Here is a 20,443-nt window from a genome sequence, read left to right as displayed (position 1 = left end):
ATGAAGAGGAGGACGACCGTGACAGAATCACCCACCAACCAAGGACCAAGCGGCGTGGTAGAAAACAGCGACGGCAGCAGCAGCAGCAGCAGCAACAACAGCGGCCGGTATCACAGGACTCCTGGACATGGGAGGAGATACTGAACGGAGAGGGACCCTGGGCACAGGCTGGGGAATATCGCCGCCCCAAAGCAGAGCTGGAGGCAGCGAAAGCTGAACGGCGGCGATATGAGGAGGCAGCACGGCAGTGCGACAGGTACGAGAGACAGCCCCAAAAATGTTTTGGGGGGGGGGGCACACGAGGGGTGGAGCTAAGCCAGGTAGCAGACCTGCGCTCACTCCTCATGCTTATTATAAGCAGCGCGATACTGGGCAGGCACCGTGTTATGCTGTTAAGCGCACGGTGTCGCCAGTACGTGTCCATAGCCCGGTGCGCTATAGGACAGCCCCCCGAGAGTGTCATGCGAGTGCGGGCATCGAGCCAGGGCGTATGGTGCCTGCTCAGCGGGTCTGGTCGCCGGTACGCAGTTTTGGTCCAGGGTATCCTGCGCCGGCTCTGCGTGCTGTGTCTCCAGGGCGCTGGGAGGGTGCAGTGCGTCCTCTGCCTGCGCTCCGCTCGTACCGGGCGAATGTGGGAATGGAGCCGACGGGAGAGGTGCGTGTAGTAAGCACTAGATCTCCCGTGCTTACCCACAGCCCGGTTCAACCTGTGCCTGCACTCTGGAGGGTCCGGGCTAGAGTGGTTATCCAGCCTGGGGAAGTGGTGCCAAGGTTGCGCACCAGAGCTCCCCCACAGCCCGGTCCTTCAGGTGCCTCCTCCTAACCCCAAGCCTCCTGAAGGTCTCCCAAGCCTGGTGGTTCCTGTAGCAGCCCCACGCACCAGGCTGTCTCTGTCTCCTTCCTGCAGGTGGTCCCGCCTGTCCGGCGCCGCTGCCGGAGCCTCCCGCCTGTCCGGCGCCGCTGCCGGAGCCTCCCGCCGGAGCCTCCCGCCTGTCCGGCGCCACTGCCGGAGCACCTCTGTCCCGAGCAGCTGCCCCACCTCTGTCCCGAGCAGCTGCCCCACCTCTGTCTCGAGCAGCCCCTCTTTCCAGTGGGGTCATTGAGAGGGGTGGCCATGGTGAGAAAGCCACGGAGACGGACAATAAGGCGGACTAAGACAATGGCGAAGTGGGGTCCGCGTCCTGCGCCAGAGCCGCCACCGCGGACAGACGCCCACCCAGACCCTCCCCTATAGGTCAAGGTTTTGCGGCCGGAGTCCGCACCTTTGGGGGGGGGGTACTGTCACGTTCTGACCTTTATTTCCTTTGTTTTGTATTTATTTAGTATGGTCAGGGCGTGAGTTGGGTGGGCAGTCTGTTTGTTTTTCTATGTTTTGGGGTATTTCCATGTTTCGGCCTAGTATGGTTCTCAATCAGAGGCAGGTGTCATTAGTTGTCTCTGATTGAGAATCATACTTAGGTAGCCTGGGTTGCACTGTTTGTTTGTGGGTGATTTGTCTATGTTAGTGGCTTGTGTCAGCACAGGTCTCATTTGTAGCGTCACGGTCGTATTTGGTTTATTGTTTTGTGTTACTCTTTTGTATAGTGTTCAGTGTTCTCTTTATTAAAAATCACTATGAACACATACCACGCCGCATATTGGTCCTCTGATCCTTCTCGCCTCTCCTCTTCAGATGAAGAGGAGGAAGACCGTGACATCAGCAACCATCACTCCAGTGTTCCAATGGCAAGTTGTGTTAGCTAATCCAAGTTCATCATTTTAAAAGACTAATTGATCATTAGAAAATCCATTTGCAATTATGTTAGCACAGCAGAAAACTGTTGTGCTAATTAAAGAAGCAATAAATATTGCCTTTAGACTAGTTGAGTATCTGGAGCATCAACATCAAGGCAACTCTGGGATGCTGTCCTTCTAGGCAGAGTTCCTCTGTCCAGTGTCTGTGTCCTTATGCTCATCTTTATGTTCTTTAATTGACCAGTCTGAGATGTGGCTTTTTCTTTGCAACTCTGCCTAATCAGGACAACAGTTTTCAGCTGTGCTAACATAAATGCAAAAGGTTTTTCTAATGATAAATTTGCCTTCTAAAAATTATAAACTTGGATTAGCTAACACAACGTGTCATTGGTGTAAGGACCAACGCTGGAGTAGAGAAGCAGGTACGGGGAGTCAACATTTAATTGGAACAGACATAGAACAAGCCAGGAACAGCGTCAGCCCACCAGTAACACAACAACATACGACAATTAATGCAGCAGCTGGGAACAGAGCTGGGGAAATGACAAATATAGGGGAGGTAATAAACAGGAGATTGAGTCCAGGTGACTCCAATAATTTACTGACGTGACGAGGGAAGGCAGGTGTGCGTAACGATGGTGGCAAGAGTGCGTAATGCTGGGGAGCCTGGCGCCTTCAAGCGCCAGGGAGGGGGAGAGGCAATTGGAAAACAGGAGTGATGGTTGCTGATAAAGGGCCTCTGTACGCCTATGTAGATATTCCATAAAAAATCTGCCGTTTCCAGCTACAATAGTCATTTACAACATTAACAATGTCTATACTGTATTTCCTGATCAATTTGATATAATTTTAATGGACAATTTGTTTTGATTTTCTTTCAAAAACAAGGACATTTCTAAGTGAACCCAAATTGTTGAACAGTAGTGTGTGTGTGTGTGTGTGTGTGTACACGCTGTATGTGCAAATTAATAGAAGGACAATGTGATGTCAAGGTTAAACAGCTCCTGTGGGGGAAGGAGGTAGGCTACAGTATACAGTTTTTATCTGTACTGGTACATTTTCACAACTTAGTACAAAACTCAAAACAGATCATCAAAAAGGCTAAATCAAAGCCAGTCTGTGTTTCATCTAGAAATTAAACATGTTTCACATTGCAATATATGTTTATACACTGTAAAAACACCCACTAATCTAGTTGTTTCATCTAATCATTATTTAGTAAATGGTTCCACAGCCTTTCTTTAGTTTACTCAACTTTTCGGTCAAAGTGTTACCTGAACCTATTCAGTTGGCCCAAACTAAACTCCAAAATGAGAAAACGTAGGCAATTTTTTTGACAATTTCAAATTATGTGTTTGCTCAATTTCAAATCAAATCAAATTTTATTTGTCACATACACATGGTTAGCAGATGTTAATGCGAGTGTAGCGAAATGCTTGTGCTTCTAGTTCCAACAATGTAGTAATAACCAACAAGTAAACTAACTAACAATTCCAAAACTACTGTCTTATACACAGTGTAAGGGGATAAAGAATATGTACATAAAGATATATGGATGAGTGATGGTACAGAGCAGCATAGGCAAGATACAGTAGATGTATCGAGTACAGTATATACATATGAGATGAGTATGTAAACAAAGTGGCATAGTTAAAGTGGCTAGTGATACATGTATTACATAAGGATGCAGTAGATGATATAGAGTACAGTATATACGTATACATATGAGATGAATAATGTAGGGTATGTAAACATTATATTAGGTAGCATTGTTTAAAGTGGCTAGTGATATATTTTACATCATTTCCCATCAATTCCCATTATTAAAGTGGCTGGAGTTGAGTCAGTGTGTTGGCAGCAGCCACTCAATGTTAGTGATGGCTGTTTAACAGTCTGATGGCCTTGAGATAGAAGCTGTTTTTCAGTCTCTCGGTCCCAGCTTTGATGCACCTGTACTGACCTCGCCTTCTGGATGATAGCGGGGTGAACAGGCAGTGGCTCGGGTGGTTGTTGTCCTTGATGATCTTTATGGCCTTCCTATAACATCGGGTGGTGTAGGTGTCCTGGAGGGCAGGTAGTTTGCCCCCGGTGATGCGTTGTGCAGACCTCACTACCCTCTGGAGAGCCTTACAGTTGTGGGCGGAGCAGTTGCCGTACCAGGCGGTGATACAGCCCACCAGGATGCTCTCGATTGTGCATCTGTAGAAGTTTGTGAGTGCTTTTGGTGACAAGCCGAATTTCTTCAGCCTCCTGAGGTTGAAGAGGCGCTGCTGCGCCTTCTTCACAATGCTGTCTGTGTGAGTGGACCAATTCAGTTTGTCTGTGATGTGTATGCCGAGAAACTTAAAACTTACTACCCTCTCCACTACTGTTCCATCGATGTGGATAGGGGGGGTGTTCCCTCTGCTGTTTCCTGAAGTCCACAATCATCTCCTTAGTTTTGTTGACGTTGATTGTGAGGTTATTTTCCTGACACCACACTCCGATTTGTTTGATATGTTCATTCAACTAGACAATTTGAGTATACAATACATACAGTTGAAGTCAGAAGTTTACATACACCTAAGCCAAATACATTTAAACTCAGTTTTTCACAATTCCTAACATATAATCTTAGTAAAAATTCCCTGTTTTAGGTGAGTTAGGATCACCACTTTATTTTAAGAATGTGAAATGTCAGAATAATAGCAGAGAGAAGGATTTATTTCAGCTTTTATTGCTTTCATCACATTTCCAGTGGGTCAGAAGTTTACATACACTCAATTAGTATTGGGTAGCATTGCCTTTAAATTGTTTAACTTGGGTCAAACGTTTCGGGTAGCCTTCCACAAGCTTCCCACAATAAGTTGGGTGAATCCTGACAGAGCTGGTGTAACTGATTCAGGTTTGTAGGCCTCCTTGCTCACACATGCTTTTTCAGTTCTGCCTACACATTTTCTATAGGATTTGAGGTCAGGGCTTTGTGATGGCCACTCCAATACCTTGACTTCGTTGTCCTTAAGCCATTTTGCCACAACTTTGGAAGTATGCTTGGTGTCATTGTCCATTTGGAAGACCCATTTGAGACCAAGCTTGAACTTCCTGACTGATGTCTTGAGATTTTGCTTCAATATATCTACCTAATTTTCTTTCCTCATGAAACCATCTATTTGGGGAAGTGCACCAGTCCCTCCTCCAGCAAAGCACCCCCACAACATGATGCTGCCACCCCCGTGCTTCACGGTTGGGATGGTGTTCTTCGGCATACAAGCCTCCCCCTTTTTCCTCCAAACATAACAATGGTCATTATGGCCAAACAGTTCTATTTTTGTTTCATCAGACCAGAGGACATTTCTCCAAAAAGTATGATCTTTGTCCCCATGTGCAGTTGCAAACCGTAGTCTGGCTTTTTATGGCGGTTTTGGAGCAGTGGCTTATTCCTTGCTGAGCGGCCTTTCAGGTTATGTTGATATAGGACTCGTTTTACTATGGATATAGATACTTTTGTACCCGTTTCCTCCAGCATCTTCACACGGTCCTTTGCTGTTGTTCTGGGATTGATTAGCACTTTTCGCACCAAAGTACATTCATCTCTAGGAGACAGAACGCGTCTCCTTCCTGAGCGGTATGACGGCTACGTGGTCCCATGGTGTTTATACTTGCATACTATTGTTTGTACAGATGAACGTGGTACCTTCAGGCATTTGGAAATTTCTCCCAAGGATGAACCAGACTTGTGGAGGTCTACAATTGATTTCCTGAGGTCTTGGCTGATTTCTTTGGATTTTCCCATGATGTCAAGCAAAGAGGCACTTAGTTTGAAGGTATGCCTTGAAATACATCCACAGGTACACCTCCAATTGACTCAAATTATGTCAATTAGCCTATCAGAAGCTTCTAAAGCCATGACATAATTTTCTGGAATTTTCCAAGCTGTTTAAAGGCACAGTCAACTTAGTGTATGTAAACTTCTGACCCACTGGAATTGTGATACAGTGAATTATAAGTGAAATAATCTTGTCTGTAAACAATTGTTGGAAGAATTACTGGCATCATGCACAAAGTAGATGTCCTAACCGACTTGACAAAACTATAGTTTGTTAACAAGAAATTTATGGAGTGGTTGAAAAATGAGTTTTAATGATTCCAACCTAAGTGTATGTAAACTTCTGACTTCAACTGTAAGTACAATGAAATTAGGTCAAATACAATACATTATTACGATAATAGAGATTGTCCCATGAGCGTACCACCCTCCTTCAGCCATGGATGAGGCATGCAATGACATCAATCCAGACCCGCCAGGCTTAGATTCGCCATGCCAAAAAGTTTTTCCCCAGGTGCATGAACAATGAGTACATGTCGATGAGAACCTATGGCCAAATGTTCAAGACAGGCTTGATACAAGGTAATGCCTCCTAAACATTGTTTCTTTCATTTATTTCATTTGATTACAGTACACCTATGTTGTAATTATATCTGAACAATACATTTATTTTTTGCATCAATGACTGTAAAATATGTCTTCAATGATCACACCGAGGGATGTAAATTATGGAAATGTGATGTTCAGTTCATTTTAATGGGTCATGAAAGTGTATTGCCTAATGTGAACAGTGTAATGTACTGTAATTTACTCTACGGTAGCATATTACATTGAAAGGGCAATTTTAAAACATGCATCTTGTATTGTTTGCTATTGGATTAACTGGTTATTAAAAAAACTACATTGAGAAGATATCATGATGTTGTGTTTTGATGATTAAATCAATGTTCTCATGATATTTCACAGTAAACTTTAGATCAATGGTTTTATGGTCAAAGATGACTTCAAACTAAATTAATTCACAATAAAACATTTTGAATATGAGACTTGCTGTGTTGCAAGTGTAACCAGTTTGGAGTTTTGTACTAAAAGTTTAGAAAATTCACCACATACTGGTGAAAATAGCACCAAAGCAAATGAAAACAACTTTAAATAAGGATTTGGCTATGACTACGGATAGCATTATCCACAGGACATTCTACAGTGTGTGTGTAAAGTGTGGGTGTGATGTGCCTGTGTGCCTCTCAATGTTACAAACCACAGGATTACAGCTTAATAATGCACCACTTGTTAGGTAGGTATCAGTGACAATAACACATGCATTTGCAGGGACCCTAGAGACTTTGGAGCACAGTAACGGCGCATCTGTGGTCAATTTGAAAGGCTGCCAGCTAATCCAGACTCCATGTGCCGCCCGCCATTGTTTGTTTGTTTATTTTTGTGCTTGTTCTCCTGTGTTCAGCAGACAACAAGCACTTCATCTACCCCTAATGCACCAGACAAGAATGAATGCAATGATTTACTCATAGATCTAGTGTATTTCCATGAGCTATATTGATTATATTATGATAAAAAGAGACCTGAGTGAAATCGGCATCGGCTGCACGTGTGGCAAAGGTAGTGTGGTGTGATCATGTGCATGTGTGCATGCATATACGCTTGTTCAAAAATGTGTGTTCCCGTGTGTTAGTGTGTTGGAGGTTGGATGCGTGCAGTTGGGCTACCCTGGAGCAGGAGGCACCTGACTGCTCCACAGCTGGGCCTCTGACACGACAGAATCAGCCAAAGCAACACAGACAGACTACAGTCCCAACACACAAGCACGCACGCGCATGACTGACTGGGTTTACTAGGCTAACTGGGGTTATTTGCAGTGTATCAGCGCAGTGAACTGCACTGAGAGATGCCTGTGACCCCAAGGCGTAAATCTCCATTGTGTTAATTAGACAGATTGTTCAGCAATAACCAGCTTACTGTGGGGTTGTTCTAACACCATATCTAGATGTTTACACCTGTAAGACAGGTGAACACTCACAAACACACACACGTGCGTACACACATATATATATATATATATATATATATATATATATATATATATATATATATATATATATATGCACATTAGAGGTCGGCCGATTATGATTTTTCAACGCTGATACCGATTATTGGAGGACCAAAAAAGCCGATACCGATTAATCGGACGATAATAATGATTATTACAACAATACTGAATGAACGCTTATTTGAACTTAATATAATACATTAAAAAAAATCAATTTAGCCTCAAATAAATAAAGAAACATGTTCAATTTGGTTTAAATAATGCAAAAACAAAGTGTTGGAGAAGAAAGTAAAAGTGCAATGTAATAAAGCTAACGTTTAAGTTCCTTGCTCAGAACATGAGAACATATGAAAGCTGGTGGTTCCTTTTAACATGAGTCTTCAATATTCCCAGTTAATACGTTTTAGATTGTAGCTATTATAGGAATTATTAGGACTATTGCTCTCTATACCATTTGAATTTCATATACCTTTGACTATTGGATGTTCTTAAAGGCACTTTAGTATTGCCAGTGTAACAGTATAGCTTCCATCCCTCTCCTCGCTCCTACCTGGGCTCGAAGCAGCGTTACCCATGCAGAGCAAGGGGAACAACCACTCCAAGTCTCAGAGCGAGTGACGTTTGAAACGCTATTAGCGCGCACCCCGCTAACTAGCTAGCCATTTCACACCGGTTACACAAGCCTAATCTTGGGAGTTGACAGCCTTGAAGTCATAAAGAGCTGCTGGCAAACGCACAAAAGTGCTGTTTGAATGAATGCTTACGAGCCTGCTGGTGCCTACCATCGCTCAGTCAGACTGCTCTATCAAATCATAGACTTAGTTATAACATGATAACACACAGAAATACGAGCCTTAGGTCATTAATATGGTAGAATCCGGAAACTATCATCTCAAAAACAAGACGTTTATTCTTTCAGTGAAATACGGAACAGTTCTGTATTTTATCTAACGGGTGGCATCCATAAGTCTAAATATTGCTGTTACATTGCACAACCTTCAATGTTATGTCATAATTATGTACAATTCTGGCAAATTAGGCAGCCCAAACTGTTGCATATACACTGACTCTGCGTGCAATGAACGCAAGAGAAGTGACACAATTTCACCTGGTTAATATTGCCTGCTAACCTGGATTTCTGTTAGCTAAATATACAGGTTAAAAAATATATACTTCTGTGTATTGATTTTAAGAAAGGCATTGGTGTTTATGGTTAGGTACACATTGGAGCAATGAGTCCTTTTTCACGAATACACACCGCATCGATTATATGCAACACAGGACACGCTAGATAAACTAGTAATATCATCAACCATGTGTAGTTAACTAGTTATTATGATTGATTGATTGTTTTTATAAGATAAGTTTAATGCTAGCTAGCAACTTACCTTGGCTTACTGCGATCGCGTAACAGGCAGGCTCCTCGTGGAGTGCAATGAGAGGCAGGTGGTTAGAGCGTTGGACTAGTTAACTGTAAGGTTGCAAGATTGAATCCCTGAGCTGACAAGGTAAAAATCTGTCGTTCTGCCCCTGAACAAGGCAGTTAACCCACCGTTCCTAGGCCGTCATTGAAGGTAAGAATGTGTTCTTAACTGACTTGCCTAGTTAAATAAAAGGTGTAAAAAATATATATATATTTTAAATCGGCCAAATCGGTGTCCAAAAATACAGATTTCCGATTGTTATGAAAACTTGAAATCGGCCCTAATTTATATATATATATATATATATATATATATATATATATATATATATATATATATATTAGGGCCGATTTCACTCACAACTCCCACATGGCTGGGACTTTGTTTTTGTATATATATATATATACAGTGCCTTGCGAAAGTATTCGGCCCCCTTGATCTTTGCGACCTTTTGCCACATTTCAGGCTTCAAACATAAAGATATAAAACTGTATTTTTTTGTGAAGAATCAACAACAAGTGGGACACAATCATGAAGTGGAACGACATTTATTGGATATTTCAAACTTTTTTAACAAATCAAAAACTGAAAAATTGGGCGTGCAAAATTATTCAGCCCCTTTACTTTCAGTGCAGCAAACTCTCTCCAGAAGTTCAGTGAGGATCTCTGAATGATCCAATGTTGACCTAAATGACTAATGATGATAAATACAATCCACCTGTGTGTAATCAAGTCTCCGTATAAATGCACCTGCACTGTGATAGTCTCAGAGGTCCGTTAAAAGCGCAGAGAGCATCATGAAGAACAAGGAACACACCAGGCAGGTCCGTGATACTGTTGTGAAGAAGTTTAAAGCCGGATTTGGATACAAAAATATTTCCCAAGCTTTAAACATCCCAAGGAGCACTGTGCAAGCGATAATATTGAAATGGAAGGAGTATCAGACCACTGCAAATCTACCAAGACCTGGCCGTCCCACTAAACTTTCAGCTCATACAAGGAGAAGACTGATCAGAGATGCAGCCAAGAGGCCCATGATCACTCTGGATGAACTGCAGAGATCTACAGCTGAGGTGGGAGACTCTGTCCATAGGACAACAATCAGTCGTATATTGCACAAATCTGGCCTTTATGGAAGAGTGGCAAGAAGAAAGCCATTTCTTAAAGATATCCATAAAAAAGCCACCTGGGAGACACACCAAACATGTGGAAGAAGGTGCTCTGGTCAGATGAAACCAAAATTGAACTTTTTGGCAACAATGCAAAACGTTATGTTTGGCGTAAAAGCAACACAGCTCATCACCCTGAACACACCATGCCTACTGTCAAACATGGTGGTGGCAGCATCATGGTTTGGGCCTGCTTTTCTTCAGCAGGGACAGGGAAGATGGTTAAAATTGATGGGAAGATGGATGGAGCCAAATACAGGACCATTCTGGAAGAAAACCTGATGGAGTCTGCAAAAGACCTGAGACTGGGACGGAGATTTGTCTTCCAACAAGACAATGATCCAAAACATAAAGCAAAATCTACAATGGAATGGTTCAAAAATAAACATATCCAGGTGTTAGAATGGCCAAGTCAAAGTCCAGACCTGAATCCAATCGAGAATCTGTGGAAAGAACTGAAAACTGCTGTTCACAAATGCTCTCCATCCAACCTCACTGAGCTCGAGCTGTTTTGCAAGGAGGAATGGGAAAACATTTCAGTCTCTCGATGTGCAAAACTGATAGAGACATACCCCAAGCGACTTACAGCTGTAATCGCAGCAAAAGGTGGCGCTACAAAGTATTAACTTAAGGGGGCTGAATAATTTTTCAGTTTTTGATTTGTTAAAGAAGTTTGAAATATCCAATAAATGTTGTTCCACTTCATGATTGTGTCCCACTTGTTGTTGATTCTTCACAAAAAAATACAGTTTTATATCTTTACGTTTGAAGCCTGAAATGTGGCAAAAGGTCGCAAAGTTCAAGGGGGCCGAATACTTTCGCAAGGCACTGTATATATATATATATATATATATATATATATATATATATATATATGAGTGAGTGAGTGAGTGAGTGAGAGAATGCACACGTCTGTACACTCATACAAGCACCCTCAAGACCAATGGTTCCTCTGAGGTAAGAAAGGCCTTAACCCTGATATGCATTGCAGTTTTTACCACTGACTGTTGTTTTCTAAAAACAAAGTCCCAGCCATGTGGGAGTTGAGAGTGATAAGATGAGTGTGTGGGTCTGCCTACACATGGGAAATATCTTCCATCTATTCCGAAACACTCTGCAGCCCTTTTTTCTCTCATCCCCCAAAAACTGTATTCATGTCATAACCTCTACTCCTCCCTCTCATTCATCATCCATTCCTCATCTCTCTCCCCTCTGTCTCGCTCTGCGCTTAGCTCTCTCACTGGAGTATGCAGGGAGTTTTCATCACCTGCAGAATAGAATCATTGCAGACAAAGTCAGTTATCGGTCATCTCACTACACTGTGTTTACCAAGGGGCTCTGCCTATGTTTACTGTACCACCTAATTATCATACACAGGTGAAGAGTCTGAAAAGAGTTGCACAACAAAGCATTCAACTTAAATTAGTCTTCTGCATTTAACCCAACCCTGCTGAATCAGAGAGGTGCGGGGGGCTGCCTTAATCAACGTCCACGTCATCGGCGCCCGGGGAGCAGTGGATGTTTGGGGTTAAAATGAAGGCTCTTCGTGTACAGTACAGACAAGTCAATAACGCTCAATGACATGTGGAACATTTCTCGACAACCTCCTTCATGAGTCTTGAAAACCTGCTCCTTTGTCCAAAGGTAAGTACAGTATACCTGAAGTCATAAACTGATCACAAATCTCCCCTGTCAGCTCATTAGTCTCAGGGAGAGTCCGTTTCAGTTCCATGGCATTGTTCTATATAATCAATCCTCTCTGCTTCAGGGCTGCCAGACATTGGCAGCTGCTTTGCATTAGAAGACAAATGGGGGAGCCATAGGTTTTCCCTGAATAATTAATAACAGCATTCCCAGGTGAGTTACATCTCCAAACTGCCTCCTTCTTACTGCATTCAACTTCTGGAGGCTCTAGCACTAAATAAATGTTTTTTCTCCTCAGCTAACATTTACAAAAATAACTAGAACGGCAAGAAAAACACTGCATTATGGAGTAGATCATTTTCTTAATCAATTATTCATGTTTTTGACTCCCATTCGTAAACCTCTATTACAATGGTCCTGGGCTACGTGAGGGAGAAAATGGATGCTAATGCGGCGACTGCATGTGAAGAAGCTAATGCAATGGCTATGAACTCAGTGAGGTGAAATGAAAACTGTCTCATATTGTCCTGTGCCATTGTGATAGTCCTGAGTTGGAAAACGAGAGGGGATAGTGCCTGGTGGGCAGGGGATGCGATTGAAATATGGGGAGAGAACATGAAGTGATGCAGCGAGGAAGGAGAGGTGGAGATACTATTATGAATACCTTCTCTTGAGTGTCTTTGAAGAGTAGCCTGATTGAAGGATGACTCAGCTTTGAATAGGAAATCATACAGAATCATTGTGATTACCATTCCCTCTATCTCGGATCCCTCGAATCAGGTAAATTCAGTAAAATCATATCTGGAACATTCTATAGAAATATCTAATCCAAATTTAATCTAATCCAAATGTGATATACAGTGCATTCAGAAAGTATTCAGACCCCTTGACTTTTTCCACATTGTTACATTACAGCCTTATTCTAAAATGAAAAAAAAAAAATTGTCAACAATCTACACACAATACCCCATAATGACAAAGTGAAAACAGGTTTTTTGATTTTTTGCAAATGTATTCAAAATAAAAACAGATAGCTTATTTACATAAGTATTCAGACCCTTTGCTATGAGACTTGAGCTCAGGTGCATCTGTTTCTACAACTTGATTGGAGTCCACCTGGGGTAAATTAAATTGATAGGAAATTATTTGGAAAGGCACACACTTATAAGGTCCCACAGTTGACAGTTCATGTCAGAGCTCTGAGACAGGATTGTGTTGAGGCACAAATCTGGGGAAGGGTACCAAAACAATTCTGCAGCATTGAAGGTCCCCAAGAACACAATGGCTTCCCTCATTCTTAAATGGAAGAAGTTTGGAAACACCAAGACTCTTCCTAGAGCTGGCCGCCCAGCCAAACTGAGCAATCGGGGGAGAAGGGCCTTGGTCAGGGAGGTAACCAAAAACCCAATGGTCACTCTGACAGAGCTCCAGAGTTCCTCTGTGGAGATGGGAGAACCTTCCAGAAGGACAACCATCTCTGCAGCACTCCACCAATCAGGCCTTTATGGTAGAGTGGCCAGGCGGAAGCTACTCCTCAGTGAAAGGCATGTGACAGCCCGCTTGGAATTTGCCAAAAGGCATCTAAAGGACTCTCAGACCATGAGAAACAAGACTCTCCGTTCTGATGAAACCAAGATTAAACTCTTTGGCCTGAATGCCAAGTGTCACGTCTGGAGGAAACTTGGAACCATCTCTACGGTGAAGCATGGTGGTGGCAGCATCATGCTGTGGGGATGTTTTTCAGTGGCAGGGAGTGGGAGACTAGTCAGGACCAAGGTAAAGATGAACGGTGAAAAGTACAAAGAGATCCTTGATGAAAACCTGCTCCAGAGCACTCAGGACTTCAGACTAGGGAAACCCTAAGCACACAGCCAAGACAAGAGGAGTGTCCTTGATTGGCCCAGCCAGAGCCCGGACTTGAACCCGATCCAACACCTCTGGAGAGACCTGAAAATAGATGTGCAGCGACGCTCCCCATCCAAACTGACAGAGCTTGAGAGGATCTGCAGAGAAGAATGGAAGAAACTCCCCAAATACAAGTGTGCCAAGCTTGTAGCGTCATACGTAAGAAGACTCAAGACTGTAATCGCTGCCAAAGGTGAGTAAAGGGTCTGATTTCTTATGCAAATGTGATATTTCCATTTTATTTATTTTTTATAAATCTGTGTCATTATGGGGTATTGTGTGTAGATTGATGAGGAAAAAAACAATTGAATTCATTTTAGAATAAGGCTGTAACGTAAACAAAATGTGGACCTCTCTCTCTCTCTACGTCTCTCTCTCTACGTCTCTCTCTCTACGTCTCTCTTTGGCTCTCTCCTCATACAATCTCATTTGTGATAGTGATATGGTGCTCCAAATCTTTCAGTGAAGAACACTGACTGCCAGCCTAAATGACAGCCAGGCTAGGCCTTGGGCTAAAACCTCCTCCTCCAGCTTGAGCAATAGATATTTCCTCTGAATTACATGTAACATCTGAAACATTCCCCTCCTATTTGAGGAGCATACGACCCCTAGGGAGGGAATACAAAAAGGGAGATAGAGAGTTATGTGGTTTAAATGGTTCCCTGTGGGTATTCCTTTTACACACTTCTTCAATGTAAGGGTGTCCCATCGCTAGTCAAGGAAACCTCAAAATTGTGTTCAGTGGAGCCATACAATCACCCGGACATAAAGGCCTTGTACTGTGTTTATTACTGAAGAATAGGCAACCCTCCAAGGGGCTGGCTGGCAGGGTATAACAGGAAGGCCATTGAGGCTCTGGGGAAAACTCACTCACTCAGACTCTTTTTTTTTTTTTTTCAAAATTAACTTCAGACGTTAAAACTGTAGGTCTATATGAAATTACAGCATTAATAGCACTATTAATTTTGACTTCGATACTGATACCAGGTTTAGTATCACAATACTCGATACCATCACGATACTTAATACCAAAACGATACCACAGCAAAAAAAGAAGGCGTATTAGTCAAAAATCACAGAATGGCACTTGATCCAGACAGATCTTTTGAGTTCAATACCATTACATCTGAAATTGAGATTTTGAATGTATGCATTAATTAATCAATTAAACAATCATACAATCAATTCAACACTGTTTTTTTTTTTAGCAATCTACTACATAACAACATAATGGTAATCATTTATTTGAATGGTAAATCTATTGATAATATGGGTAACTCAAGATGTAGCCTACTGTAGGTCTATTCACAATTCAGGTGAATGCATATTGAATAGGAGTGTGTGCATGCATTGAATTACTGATCTTGTTTTGCTGATTTCATGAGGCTACAGATGAAAGACAATCTGATCAACAACGTTAGCATAGAAGAAGCAATCTCTTTAAGACCCATGACGTCAATCACAGTCTGTTCAAGGCTTGAGCAAAGATAATCTAGACTGGGAGAGAAGTGAGGTTGGGGGAGACTAAGTGAATGAATACAGTTTGTGGTGACAATCAGCTTTGTAATGAGCTATATTTTTGCGTTATGGTTTGCATATAATCACAAACAAGGTACTCTAGTGAATTGATGTTGGCTTCACCTGTAAGCTAGCGAGGACATTTAGCCTACAAAGCTGGAAGCTACCGGTATCTTCTTGCATTGTGGTGTTCTAGCCTGTACTGGACATTGTTTAGAGGAACAGTAATTAGCAGTTTCAACATTTCGACCGTGTCACATTATTCAAGTGTGTTAACATCTGTACAGCATAAGTGGTGATGCAGCCCAGACTCCCTGTGAGTTCAGTGGTTCTTCATGGCAGGCTAGAGCTAGCAATGAGGAAGTTGACCAGGCACGGGTCTCTCGCGCTATGGTGACATCGGCTGCGCTGACAGACAGACTTGATACGCTCTCAATCAGTAAACGGCGTGAGACGTTTGACAGAAGTACCGAAAGTAACAAAAATTCTAGTACCAAATTGTTTTTCATGTTCTAGAATCGAAAGAAAGCACAGAAGTTTCGGTATAACGTTCAACACTAGTGTGAGTGTATTGCTGGATTGTAGCTTGCTATACTAGAAATGACTGATTACATGTATGAGGAATGTATATGGTGGGGTCAATGGAGGTTGGATAAGAAGTATGGGTCTGGAAAGTTACTAAGTGAGGGAAAAGGCAATCACTTGGTTGCGGTCACTGATAAGGTTGGATAGCTGTGGATTGGTGAGGAATGTGGGCCGAGGTCAGGTCAGATGAAGGGAGAAGAAATAGCTTTATTACACACATCACTTAGCTTCCTGACTACAACAAATATGTATTGGCTGTCTAAATGTGCAAGGAGGAGAATAAATAATTGTGCTGGTGGAAACATGGCTTTGTCTTTCAGCTGTTTGACCCATTGGGTGAATAAACTTAGTTTGAATAAACTTGTTTAGAGCTTTGACTAGTTGTCTGTTCTGAAAAACAGTGAAAAACTAACATTATGTGTGTGAGTGAGAGCATGAATGTGTATCCACTCAGGATAGCCATGCTGCTCTGTGCCACCTAGGCCAACAGCTGGTCCATTACTGCCACCTCCAGCTCCACCACATCAATAATGGATTAACTTCTGTAAAATGCAAATGGTGCTTTTCTAAATTTAGTCATAATGAGTCCCTCTCATGCACAGAAGACAGGCCGGCTGCTGTGTAGGTGGCGAATAATGAGCCCCTACCCAGACACATGAGGACAGGCCGGCTGCTGTGGAGTTGCCGAATGATGAGCCCTTACCAAAATACATGATCTCCCAATGACATCCTCATCAAAAACACAAAATAAGCAGATACAGCTGTTAGTTTCAGCTCCTCTTCCACTGGGTAATGTCTGAGTCTGTGTTGGTATCAATGGGATTCTAGTGAGGGTGGTGCAGTAAACACAAGATGTCTCATGACAGGTGTCTAAAGCAAGTGCAAATCTGTGTGTATTTATGTAAGGTGAATGTTACAAAATGTTGGCTATGTAAGAGAGCTGGCTGTTTTAATGCATGAAATGTCCTGTGTGTTCCAGTGGCCCTAAAAAGCAGTCTTATTGTGCATTAGTGGCAAGTTGGCATGCTCTCACTTCATAAACCGGTGGTTGCTTTTCCGACACCCATCCCCCTCTCCCCATTCAGAGCAATTCATATGAGATGACCAGAGAGGAGAAACCCACTGCCAGCCAAGCCAAGCTGCTCTCAGCTACAGCAGAATACCAGGGTTGTCATGGTTTTTAGAGCTTGATTCAAGCAGCTTACTATTTATCAGATTACTCTTTTTAGAAGAATAAATCACTCACTCAGTCAGTCAGGGACATATGGAATGCTTGGGGTTTCACAGAACTCAATGCTGAACTGACAGAAGTCACATATTGCATAAGTGAAGGTGTTCTGGCAGTGTGTGTGTGTGTGTGTGTGTCGCTGAGAATGATTACCAAGGCTACATTGCACTGATTCCCCTTCCATACAAGCTTTCTAGTATAACCGGTGTGCCATCTCTGAGGGAAGCCACATAATAACAACATACAGTGCCTTCAGGAAGTATTCACACCCCTTGACTTACAGTGGCTTGCAAAAGTATTCACCCCCCGTGGCATTTTTTCCTATTTTGTTGCCTTACAACCTGGAATTAAAATGGATTTTTTGGGGTTTGTATCATTTGATTTACACAAAATGCCTACCACTTTGAAAATGCAAAATATTTTTTTTATTGGGCCTGGCGCAGTGGTTAAGGGCGCTGTACTGCAGCGCCAGCTGTGCCATTAGAGTCCCTGGGTTCGCGCCCAGGCTCTGTCTCAACCGGCCGCGACCGGGAGGTCCATGGGGCGACGCACAATTGGCCTAGCGTCGCGCTTGGTCGGTAGGGGTGTCCTTGTCTCATCGCGCACCAGCGACTCCTGTGGCGGGCTGGGCGCAGTGTGCGCTAACCAAGGTGGCCAGGTGCACTGTGTTTCCTCCGGCGCATTGGTGCGGCTGGCTTCCGGGTTGGATGCGTGCTGTGTTAAGAAGCAGTGCGGCTTGGTTGGGTTGTGTATCGGAGGATGCATGACTTTCAACCTTCGTCTCTCCCGAGCCCGTACGGGAGTTGTAGCGATGAGACAAGATAGTAGCTACTACAACATTTGGATACCACGAAATTGGGGAGAAAAAGGGGTCAAATTCAAAAACATTTTTTTTTTGTGAAACAAACAAGAAATAAGACAAAAAAACTGAAAACTTGAGCCTGCATAACTATTCACAACCCCAAAGTCAATACTTTGTAGAGCCACCTTTTGCAGCAATTACAGCTGCAAGTCTCTTGGGGTATGTCTCTATAAGCTTGGCACATCTAGCCCACTGGGATTTTTGCAAGGAGAAACTGCTCCAGCTCCTTCAAGTTGGATGGGTTCCGCTGGTGTACAGCAATCTTTAAGTCATACCCCAGATTCTCCATTGGATTGAGGTCTGGGCTTTGACTGGGCCATTCCAAGACATTTAAATGTTTCCCCTTAAACCACTCGAGTGTTGCTTTAGCAGTATGCTTAGAGTCATTGTCCTGCTGGAAGGTGAACCTCCATCCCAGTCTCAAATCTCTGGAAAACTGAAAAAGGTTTCCCTCAATAATTTCCCTGTATTTATTAACGTCATCCATCATTCCTTCAATTCTGACCAGTTTCCCAGTCCCTGCAGATGAAAAACATACCCACAGCATGATGCTGCCACCACCATGATGTTCCCAAGGTGTTGGGTTTGAGCAAGACATAGCGTTTTCCTTAATTGCCAAAAAGCTACATTTTAGTCTCATCTGACCAGAGTAGCTTCTTCCATATGTTTCGGGAGTCTCCCACATGCCTTTTGGCAAACCACAAACCTGTCTGCTTATTTTTTTTCTTTAAGCAATGGCTTTTTTTCTGGCCACTCTTCCTTAAAGTCCAGCTCTGTGGAGTATACAGCTTAAAGTAGTCCTATGGATAAATACTCCAATCTCTGCTGTGGAGCTTTGCAGCTCCTTCGGGGTTATCTTTGGTCTCTTTGTTGCCTCTCTGATTAAGGCCCTGCTTGCCCGGTCCGTGAATTTTGGTGGGTGGCCCTCTCTTGACAGGTTTGTTGTGGTGCCATATTCTTTCCATTTTTTAATAATGGATTTAATGGTGCTCTGTTGGATGTTCAAAGTATCAGGATATTTTTTTATAACCCAACCCTGATCTGTACTTCTCCACAACTTTGTCCCTGACCTGTTTGGAGAGCTCCTTGGTCTTCATGGTCCCGCCTGCTTGGTGGTATCCCTTGCTTAGTGGTGTTGCAGACTCTGGGGCCTTTCAGAACAGGTGTATATATACTGAGATCATATGACAGATCATGTGACATTTAGATTGCAAACAGGTGGACTTTATTTAACAAATTATGTGACTTGTGAAGGTAATTGGTTGTTTCCAGATCTTGTTTGGGGGCTTCATAGCAAAGGGGGTGAATACATACTTTACAATTTTTTTGAATTTTTTTAAACAAGTAATTTTTTTCACTTCAACAATTTGGACTATTTTGTGTATGTCCATTACATGAAATCCAAATAAAAATCTATTTAAATTACAGGTTGTAATGCAAAAAAATAGGAAAAACACCAAGGGGGATGAATACTTTTGCAAGGCACTTTATTCCACATTTTGTTGAAGCATGAATTCAAAATGGATAAAATAGATGTTCTCACCCATCTACACACAATACCCCATAATGACTAATTAAAAACATGTTTTAAGAACCTTTTGGCAAATATATTGAAAATGAAATACAGAAATATCTCATTTACATAAGTATTCACACCCATGAATCAATACATGTTGAAATGATCTTTGGCAGAGATTACAACTCTCTAAGAGCTTTTTTAAATTCTCCAAACTCTGTCAAGTTGGTCTTTCCATCGATTTTCATGCCAATTTAAGTCAAACTCTAACTAGGCCGCTCAGGAACATTCAATGTCGTCTTGGTAATCAAATCAAATGTATATTTGGCCTTATGTTTTAGGTTATTAACCTGCTGAAAGATGAATTTGTCTCTCAGAGTCACACCCTGATCTGTTTCACCTGTCTTTGTGATTGTCTCCACCCCCCTGGTGTTGCCCATCTTCCCCATTATCCTCTGTGTATTTATACCTGTGTTCTCTGTTTGTCTGTTGCCAGTTGGTTTTGCTTCGTCAAGCCTACCAGCGCTTTCCCTCAGTTCCTGTCTCTCAATTGTTCCTGTTTTCTAGTTGTTTTCCCGGTTTTGACCTTTTCTGCCTACCCTGAGCCTGCCTGCCATCCTGTATCTTTGCCCCACCTATCTGGATTACTGACCTCTGCCTACCCTGACCCTGAGCCTGCCTGCCATCCTGTACCTTTGCCCCACCTATCTGGATTACTGACCCCTGCCTGCCCTTGACCTGTCTTTTGCCTGCCCCTGTTGGATTAATAAACTGTTGTTTAGCCGACGTTGTCTGCATCTGTGTCTTACCTTGAAACGTGATACCCAGTGTCTGTTGGAAAGCAGACTTCTCTAGGATTTTGCCTGTGCTTAGCTCTATTCTTTTTTTATCATAAAAACCTCCCTAGTCCTTACTGATGACAAGCATGCACATAACATGAAGCAGCCACCACCGTGCTTGAAAATATTAAGAGTGTTACTCAGTGATA

General features: G+C 42.6%; 1 protein-coding gene across 21 annotated transcripts in view; it reads right to left on the bottom strand.

Annotated features, from left to right (window-relative positions):
- Positions 1–20,443, bottom strand: part of tjp1a (tight junction protein 1a) — a 184,794-nt gene that overhangs the window by 126,124 nt on the left and 38,227 nt on the right. The gene's annotated exons all lie outside the window — the stretch shown is intronic.

Source organism: Oncorhynchus mykiss, chromosome 6 (genome assembly GCF_057628025.1).
Source record: "Oncorhynchus mykiss isolate SJ-2025 chromosome 6, ASM5762802v1, whole genome shotgun sequence".
Taxonomy (NCBI): Eukaryota; Metazoa; Chordata; class Actinopteri; order Salmoniformes; family Salmonidae; genus Oncorhynchus; species Oncorhynchus mykiss.
The sequence above is the reverse complement of the archived record's forward strand: the minus strand, read 5'-3'. Positions and strand labels throughout refer to the sequence as shown.